Below are 9,923 nucleotides of genomic sequence, written 5' to 3'. Positions count from 1 at the left end.
GGCCTCTTTGTCCAGTGTCCATTCTGGGTCTGGAAACGGCACTTTTTTGAGTGTTGACCCCAGTAGAAGCTCTGCTGCTCTGAATTTTACACCTCTCCCGCTTAGCGGAGACTGTGGGGTGGTAGAGGACATCTCCCCGGACGCGTGGGTATGTCCAGATAGGAGCCGTCTTTTGTCCAGTGTCCACTTTATAAAGTCCATGCACTCCAGTGAATAGCATTTATCCATTTAGATAACTTTTTTATGTTATTTAATTACTTATTTTTACACAGAAACATAATGTGTGTCTTTACAATAACTGTAATGTAATAATAATACTAATAATGTAATGTAAATAATATTTAATTAACGAATTAAATAACCTTATTTTATTCTGAAAGCAACCGGATGTCTTAAATCTGCTAGCTCTCAGACCGGAAGTTCTAAATTTGCTCATAAGACGGAGCCTCAGTTGTAGTAGTATTTATTTAACTTCCCTCCAAAAGCTACATTAACTTCCTTTATGACGTGGACCGGATGTCCGTCACTCAAGACACAGCAGAACGACTCTTAACAAGACAAGACCACTGTCTCAGTACATTCACTCATTACATCTCCCCCTCCAAGCTGATTAACTCCCAAATCTTTTCACAGTTTCTTTTACTGTAACAAACATGAATTCACATCCTAATTTCACTACTTTAAGTCAGTGGCTTCTCAGTATGCAAAATGGAAAATAAACAAGAGAACAAACAACAGGTATTATGAACATTTCACACACCTCACCCCCCTTCACAATTTTCCTTTTCTTTTTTTTTCTTTTCCCCCCCCAAAGGCCATAAGTTCACAAATCCAGCCTGCACACTGGTTTGCACACCCTGCCAGAGCGTGTAACAGTCTCAGTCCCCTGTGTAGGAATGGCAGGTGCGTCCGTATCATGGGGCCAGTGGCGGAACAACATTGGGCCGGGCCGGGGGGTGAGACAGCACGACCGGGCCTCACCGAACCAGACTCCCAACAGCACCCCCCCCTACCTATTCCGACGCATCGCCGTTCCGACTCCCCGCCATTTCGACACACCCCCATTCCGACGCACCCCCATTCCGACGCACCCCCATTCCGACCCAACACACAACCCCCATTCCGACCCAACACACAACCCCGCCTCCCCCAGCCCCCACCAAGCACCCCACCCTCCGAAACGGCGTCCGAAACGTAGGCTACACAATCACCCCCCCCCCCCTCCGGAATTTAAACACTGCCAACGCACAGGGAAAGGCGCACGTGTGTGTGTGTGTGTGTGTGTGTGTGTGCGCGCGCGCGCGTGCCAATTCTCACCTTTGTCGAAGCATAGGCCTATTAATCCGACCATTTTATTACATTAAATAAAGATCTGTCTCTGTTCATCTGTCCATGAAAGCAAACGGCACGGTCAGGATGACATGTGACATGACAGCGCACGAGAGAGAAAATAATAATAATTGACTGCATGCATACGTATAGGCTATAATGAGTCCAGGCATCCCTGCAGGACACCCGCACCCTCCGGGCGTTCACTCCATTTGCTCGTGCGTAGGCTACATGTGTGCGTGTCGTGTGTGTGTCAAAGTCAAAAGTTTTTTTTTTTAAATACAGGTCATATTTCTATCCTTTTATTAAATACAAATAAACTTATACATGATGTACATCTGTCTCGCCTGTTATTACTTATTCTTGCTTTGTCTGCCATCTGGAATAGAGAGATTCCGTTTTTTTCCGGAACCGGTGGGGAATGTAATTATGTAAAGGGAGGCTGCCTTGCGCACAGCGAGAGAGCGAGAAGCTGAATAATTCCGGGAAAGTGCCTTCTTCTATGATTGATACTTTGATAGGACAGCCCACTTAATTTCATATATTCCCACTGTAGGCTGCATGTCAATTTTTGAACAGTGTAGGCTCTATCGTTTAATGTTGTCTCATACACATGTAAAAAATCTGAACTGGCTGTAATTCTTTGCTTCTTAGCAAAACTGAACTTGAATGCATAATTACATGCTGGACATATCTGTTGCGTGTGTGACTGTGTGTGTGTCTTCAATTATGTGCCCACGTCACCACGTCATTGCAACATAGGTAGGCCTATAGTAAATTTGACTTGCGCACCAGAAGGGAAACAAAGAAAAAGATGACCAAAGACGGTGAAAAGTGGAAGCGCTCTGTGAAGTCCTATATGTGCCACACTGTAGGCCTTTGTTATATTATGCAGCATAAGCCTCTAAGGTGTATCAGCGATACAACATCTTTAACGATTTTGTATCGCTGATACACCTTAGAGGCTATACGTTGCAACAGGCATAAGCCCGCGCGGCCCTCAACACAGGGCACGTTCGGAAATAGCGCACAGTGCGCACTGTGCAATGCAAACTAATAGGCGAGTGCGCTCCCGGTGCGCATTTCCGAACGCACCCTGATAGTTCAGCACCACGGACAGTTCCTGATCACAGATAGACCACTCATCAGATAGACCGTTGATTGAAATTGTTTTTACATGTTGCAAATAAAGAATTCCATTTGCCACGGCCAATGAGTTTGGGGCGGTCATCTAATTAATTGTAAACAGGTGATAATCATTCAAGTTTACGCCTATAAATTATAGCGTCCCACCGGAAATAATTTCTTTTCCAAAAAAAAAATTCAAGCCATGGCAGCACCATACGTCCAGATCGCAAACAGTCGCGGAGGGAAAGCCCTCATTGTTGATAATTTTAGATATGTTCGAAATAAATCGAAGCCAAATAAGATTTATTGGCGATGTGCCCACCGTGGGTGCGGTGTTTTTCTGCACACGGGGTGGCTGGATCTCGAGGCCGATGATCCAGCCATCGTCGTGCTGAGGCCTCCAGGAGACCATGCCCACCCGCCGGAGGATGACCTCGTGGCCACCACAGCTCTAATTGAGCAAATGCTTGACCAGGTTTGTTAGGTTCTTATATGATTCTTGATTAATGTATTTTATGAATTTGATGTATTACCATTATCACGTGTTTGTTCTTGCTTACTGGGAGTAAATGAACTAATGAACCTAATGAACGCCTTTCGGGCGGAGCTGCCACAAACACAGGTGACTGGTTGCTTCTTCCACCTCTGCCAGAGCCTCTGGCGAAAAATCCAGGAACTTGGATTGGCAGGTGAGTGATGGTTTATTATTTTTTTCTTTAATACAAACATTATATTACTATTGATTGTTGAGTGCTCATGAAATTTGTAGTAGATCGATTTTAGTAAGTTAACTTACTTCTTCACTCAACTTTTGCAGGTCCATACAGGGGAGACAGGCGCCTGAAAAAGTGGCTCAGGAAGGCCATGGCCACAGGCTACCTACCCGCAAACCATCTGAGGCGCGCCTTCAGAACCTTTTGCACCAGCAGAGAGACGCGCCATCTGCTCCGTCGCTACCCTGCATTGCGTGGCTTCATTGATTACATGGAAGCCACCTATGTAGGGGAGCAAGCATTGTTCCCTCCGAGGATCTGGAGCGTATTTCTGCGTCGAGGTGACAACCGCAGCAACAACGCGGTGGAGGGTATAACAACTTTATTTTATTTTTTACATTATTAGTATTATTATGCTATTAATAGCCTATTATTATTATTATATTTGTTCATTGTTTTTATTTATTTTATTGTTTTCTCATTCCAAATCTGTTGTATAGGCCGATTCGCTTCAATATCAGCAAGCGAATGCAATGTCAATGGGCAATGTGCTGCATGTATCCTGTAGTTCTTAATTCTTATAAATATGATTGTTTTAGGTTGGCATCACAGATGGAACGCGCGGGTTGACAGGCGCCACCCTTCCATCTGGGTCTTCATTCGCCGAAGGAAGGACGAACAGAGGATGGTGGAGAACATGTGCGCCATCGCCGAACGCGGGTCTCCACCACCCCAGCAGCGGAGGAAATGGCGAAAGCTGGAAAGAAGGTTTGAGAGTTTCTTTACTAATTAATTAATAAACGGTTTTAAGCATGGGGTCCAGGGGAGGAGGTGGAGGCTTTGGCCTATATGTTAGCTTAATTGGTCATGGGTTCATGTAACATGGGTTTTATCTGAGTTGTTTTAAACCTTTTAAATAACCTTTTACATGAGGGTTGCACTGTTATTTATGTTTTTATTGTGTATTGTGGAGCACCCCCAACATAAGTTTTTCACAATGCATGTACTTGTCTGTGTGACAATAAACATAGTAGCCTAATGACTAATATTAATTATCGAATGATTTTCTCCAACAGGATTCGGAGGCTCGTTCGCCAGTTCCGTCATGGACCACGCACCCTGGAGCAGTACTGGGATGCGGTGCAGTACTGCGTCCACAATTTTTTGTAGATCTGCTCTGGGTGAGTTTACAAATTAATGTATATATTTAATTTGGAAATGTATAGTCCATGCACCTTGTATTCCACAGTGTGCCCGTGGAGAAAAGAAAAGTTATGTTCTTTAATACTTTTGCACTTTGGGACTCAAATAATGTTTGATTACGCAAAGTTTAATTACTCTCACACATGGTTAATCTCTGCAGAATAGCCATAGCCTATAGTTAATTGCCTGTCTCAAGCCATTTTATAACTTGACTCTGCCAGATTGCGGCACTTTAGTTTATGGTGTCTCCACATGCAGTTAACAGTTTTGTATTGAGTTGTGCTTCATGAAATGTACTAATTCTCCAATCTGTTAATAAATTAATCAATCAATCAATCAACAATTCCCTGCCTGCTGCTCAACCAAGTTTACCTTAGTTTAGCACGCGTTTTTTAAACTTGCTCTTGAATTCTGCATGTCTGTTATAGTCTGCCTGTTTTTGGACCTCTGTCATACCTAAGTTATTCTCTGCCTAACGCCTTCTGTACTTCTGTATGTTTGGACAGAACCTTAACGAACATGGACCGGACCCACCGACACACGGCTTTGATTATCCCCATGGACTCGACGATTTACCGACTGCCTCCCCGGAACCCTGACCCACGCTATCCTCTTCGACGACGTCTCTGCCTGGTCCCTTTGCTTGCTTGTTAATAAACACTGTCAAAACCAGTTACCTGTCTGCCTGCTTTTGAGTCCAATCTGTAAATTAATTTGGTGTCTGACAAAATGTATTTCTTGAAGTGGTTCTGAAGGTATATCTAGGTTAAGGTTAATGGTGTCCGCTATCATCAATGTGTACTGCACTGTACAGTCCATATATTTGATCTTTATTAACCTATACTGAATGTCAGTCTCCAGGTTTTCTTCAGATTGTGTACACTGATTTACTAATTATTATGACACATGTAGGCCTATACTGCACATTATGAAATCCACTTATGTTGAGATTCCTCTCTGAGCAGCTTTAAGCTGCATGGCTGTTGGTTTGTTCGTTCCTACTAAGTAACGAATTTTGCTTATTCATACAGTACCCTCTACAAGCCAGCACATTTCAATGTTTTAAGTTAACATGCTGGAAAAAATAACAGATTTACAAGCTATCGACACATAGGCCTATATATGTACAGATTCGAATGTTAGCTTTTTTTTTAAGTATGCGCCGCCGCGCAAAGTTATGCCGTATAATGCATTGCAGAATGCAGCTACATTCACGTCTTGTGGTCTGCACCATGGGTGGATATATAAGCGTTGTTCAAAAACGTTTGTATGGTTGTCGACAAGTCCTGCAAAGGAGCGATGCACTTCACTATTCTACCACAGTGGGCTATGCAATAAGTCTCTCTCTAGTCATGGGCTTTAAAGCGAGCTGGGCAGTGCGTGTCTGTGATCTGTTAGAGTGAGAGAGAGTTCAAATCGTGTCCTCCTTTTTTCCATTAGAATCAGTCCTAAAAGAGAGACCGGGTTCGCACTCTGTGTGTGTGTGTGTGTGTGTGTGTGTGTGTGTGTGCATGTGTGTGTGTTTGGCAGTGAAGTAATTTTCCATAGAAATAGCATATTCTGTCAGTATCGATCAATTTGTTCACATATATTTGGTTCAAAGTCCTGTGTGAACTAAACGGACCAAAATGCAACATATTTAAACATTTTGGTCTCTGATCCGGACCTTCTAAGCGAACTTTTGGGTGTGGAAGATAGGCTTAAGGCTGCGCATTAGATACTACTCACAAGTAAGATAACATGAAAATATTATTGGATTAGTAGCCTATTCACAAGGAAGATTGAAAATAACAACAATAACAAGAATCATATAGCCTAGGCCTATATAACAACAACAACAACTAATAATACAAATAATAATAAGATGATGACAACAATGATGATGATGATGATGACAATGTTTATAATACAATATATGTGACAAGCATTATATTATTGCGTTTTAATATTCCCACTGCAGGGCAACACGTAGGCCTACGTGACTGCTTTGAGGTTACGCAGCATGCAGGCTATATAATATCTTATCGATCATTGAAGAAGACTCGCTGTCCGGCAATCATACTCTGTCATCAGTATAATAATAATAATAATAATAATAATAATAATAATAATAATAATAATAATAATAATAATAATAATAGAGATAGAGTCTGTCCGTCAGACAGACATCTCGACCGTACGGAAAAAACGCACACGCACATGCACGGAGTGGGGTGGTGGGGGGGCTGGATTGATGTACGTATCGGAGGCGGGGGGGGGGGGGGGGTCGGAGTGGCGGGGTCTTTCCCAAAGTGGAGAAACCCCGCCATTCCGATCAATAGGGTTCGGAATAGCGATGTGTTTAATCGTCGGAGTGGCGGGGTCTTAACCAAAGGGGAGAAACCCCGCCATTCCGATCAATAGAAGTCAATGATCGGAATGGCGATGCGTCGGAATGCCGGTGTGTAACCGTTCAATCCACCTACTGTGTCAAGCATAGTAGGAGTGCCATTCCAGGTTGATCTTGTTAACAAATTCAGGACGGAAACCCCTTTTGGTGTTGTAATACTTTAGCTATTGAAGAATAGCAGATCTACAAGCTGACAACGAGGCACTTGGTGCTGGGCTACAAGCTTGTTGATCTGCTGTTTTTGAAAATTTGTGAAAATGTGGTGCAAATTTGGAACATATATTCTTTCAAAACAAACGTTTTTAACTCAAATGTTTGCTTCTGGGGGGTCCCTGGAACAACATATTTTGAGATGGGTGTCGGAAGCCAAATACATATAATTCTAGGGGTCGTAGTTTCAGGACCACTGACATAGAAACATAGGTTTTTCATGATTTAGAAAACATTTTGTAGAATCGAGCTGCAGTCTTAATGGGTTCATTTGCAAGGAGTGCACATTATGACAGCACAGTGTCACTGTATCTCACCGAGGCATGGGCAGCTTTATAGCCTGCAGGCTGGAGAAGGCTGTCTGGTACTGGGAGATCCACTGGTCAAGGTCAGAGAGCCTGGAGAAGGCCGTCTGGTACTGGGAGATCCACTGGTCCAGGCCAGAGTACCTGCACACATGTTCACACGTATTTTTATAATCTCTGGACATACAGTAGCATATCTGCAGTGGCTGGGGAGGTGGTATCCAACCACAGCAGTATATCCAATCTTACTAACAGAGTTACACAGGCAGACACATCATTTCCTGACCTTTGCTCTAGAGATCAGGTGGTCTGATCCCTCCAGGAAGGCCTCCTCTTTGAGCAGCTTGGCCTAGATCTTATCCACTTGGCACATTCTGCAGAGATAGGTGGACATGAATCAAAGACAGCAGATGTACATGTTTGCACTGAGCAATGACAGTGGGGAATGGGAGAATACAGATTATTACATGTTACTAATGCTTTAACAGGGACGTTACCTCGGATGGTAGTTTATTTTGTAGCTGCACTAGGAATCCTTTGGTTTGTCAGCGTGACGTAGGTCAGCTGTGGAAGTAGGAGGAATAGTGTGTAGCTCCTACTGTACATGTGTTACTTGTTCATGGGGACACTGCTCACTGTAGACTGATCATCAACTTCTCGTGTCAACTCAGCTGTGATTAGGGACTTTGGTATGAGGACGCTTTTGCAAATGTAGTGATATTATTTACCAGTGGCATGGTGTCTGGATAAGAGGAAGAGAAAAATCAATCGCAATGTTAACACACAATCAGAAATGACATGTAACAACTTAGTTCAGGTATATATAAACTTAAAAAGCATGTGTATACTGATTTCAGTGATAAGACAGTATATGTCCAAGCTCAGTGTGTTCAATAATGTCAGTGGGGAGATTGATAATGCATATTACTACATGTTACTACTGCTTCACAGGGACATTTACCTGGGATCATAGTGTCATCTGTCACTGCATATATATTTCCATTGGCCAATCCTACGGTTCACTGCAGCACAACAGTCAGTGTGAGGGGGTGGTCAGGAGGTGTCTATGAACTCCACGTTTAAAGGCTTGAAGGCCATTGGCTGTGATGGAGTCAACTACATGCTCTGGTAGGCTGTTCCACCCACAGACAGCTGTGTGGAGAAAGGTTCTGTCCAATGTGCGTGTATTGGAGCCTAGGGGGGAGGGGGGGTGTTGGAGCTGTGCCATATAAGGTGGGTGTTTCGCCATCTGATTTGTGGTGGTCCTGGAGGTCCCTAGGGCAGTGGGGGGGGCATTTTGTAAAGGACTGTAGCAGCTGCAATGTGTCTTCTGTGGCTATGGCTGTCGATGGAGAGTGTTGTACTGGCAGTGTCCTCCTGGTCAACTCAAATTATTTTTATTATTCCTCTGAATATTTTCAAGTAGACTGAGATTTGTAGGTGGAGCACTCATCATGGAGTCATGGAGTGAGGCGTACTCCATGACACTGGTCACAATGCTATGTAACAGTGCTGTTAGCTTCTGACCGGGCCGGATGGAGATTTTGGTCTATTTCGTCTATTTTGACTGCAGGATGTCCAGCTCATTTGTGGTGGTCATCCACTGTCAGGTGAAATAAGGGATGTCATGGGTACATTCACTTTCGGGAGGATACCTTTGCGTTTGACGGGCACACAGACAGCCATTAAGCAGTCATTAACAGATGTGGGTCAGGATCCAGTCGCATAGAGTTCAAGAATAGTAGGGGCTCAAATTCCTGCTGCAGCCTTCAGATCCTCATTCCCAGCTGTTGTGATGCTCCTGGAATGGCAGCATGTGTCTGGTCCTCCGTAGAGGTGTTTGTTGGATCGCACTTCGTCTGGAACCTCCCCCTTGAGCTGTCCGCCATGGGTGACCCTACCAGGAGCAAAGCTCCCGACGGCATAGCTCTCAGGTTCATTGGAACTCACAAGCTTCTCCACCACTACAAGGTGACGATCCAAGGAGAAGACAAATTAAATGGAAAAGAAAATGGAACCTCCCCTTTGACCTTACCGCCATGGGTGACCCTGGACGGCATCGCTCTCAGGTTCATTGGAACTCACAATCTTCTAACTAAAAAGGACAAAAAAGAAGAAAATGGAACCTCCCCTTTGACCTTACCGCCATGGGTGACCCTGGACGGCATCGCTCTCAGGTTCATTGGAACTCACAATCTTCTAACTAAAAATGACAAAAAAGAAGAAAATGGAACCTCCCCTTTGACCTTACCGCCATGGGTGACCCTGGACGGCATCGCTCTCAGGTTTCTTTAGTAAACTAAAGACCTGGAGGCGTGATCAATGCTCTCTGGCCACTCTGAATAGCCAAATGGCATTGATCACACCTCCAGGTCTTTAGTTTACTCAAGTTAGGGAATAAGACTTGGTACTACACTGGTAAGACACGCAAAATACAGGCCATAATCTTCGAACTAAAAAAATAATAATAAAGACACAGGGGATTACAAATGGCGCTCTTGCCACGGCACCGCACCGGCTGGAGAGTTAAAGTACTCCCTGAAAGTGTTTTGCACTTGGAGACCATCAAAGTTCTTCCTGACTGCTCCCCCTGCAGCAAGCGACGGCTCCACTGGAGGCATGTGGGCTGCGTCCTGCTGGCCCCAT

This window comes from Protomyctophum bolini (assembly GCF_963924005.1).
Source record: "Protomyctophum bolini genome assembly, chromosome: 24".
Taxonomy (NCBI): Eukaryota; Metazoa; Chordata; class Actinopteri; order Myctophiformes; family Myctophidae; genus Protomyctophum; species Protomyctophum bolini.
The sequence above is the reverse complement of the archived record's forward strand: the minus strand, read 5'-3'. Positions refer to the sequence as shown.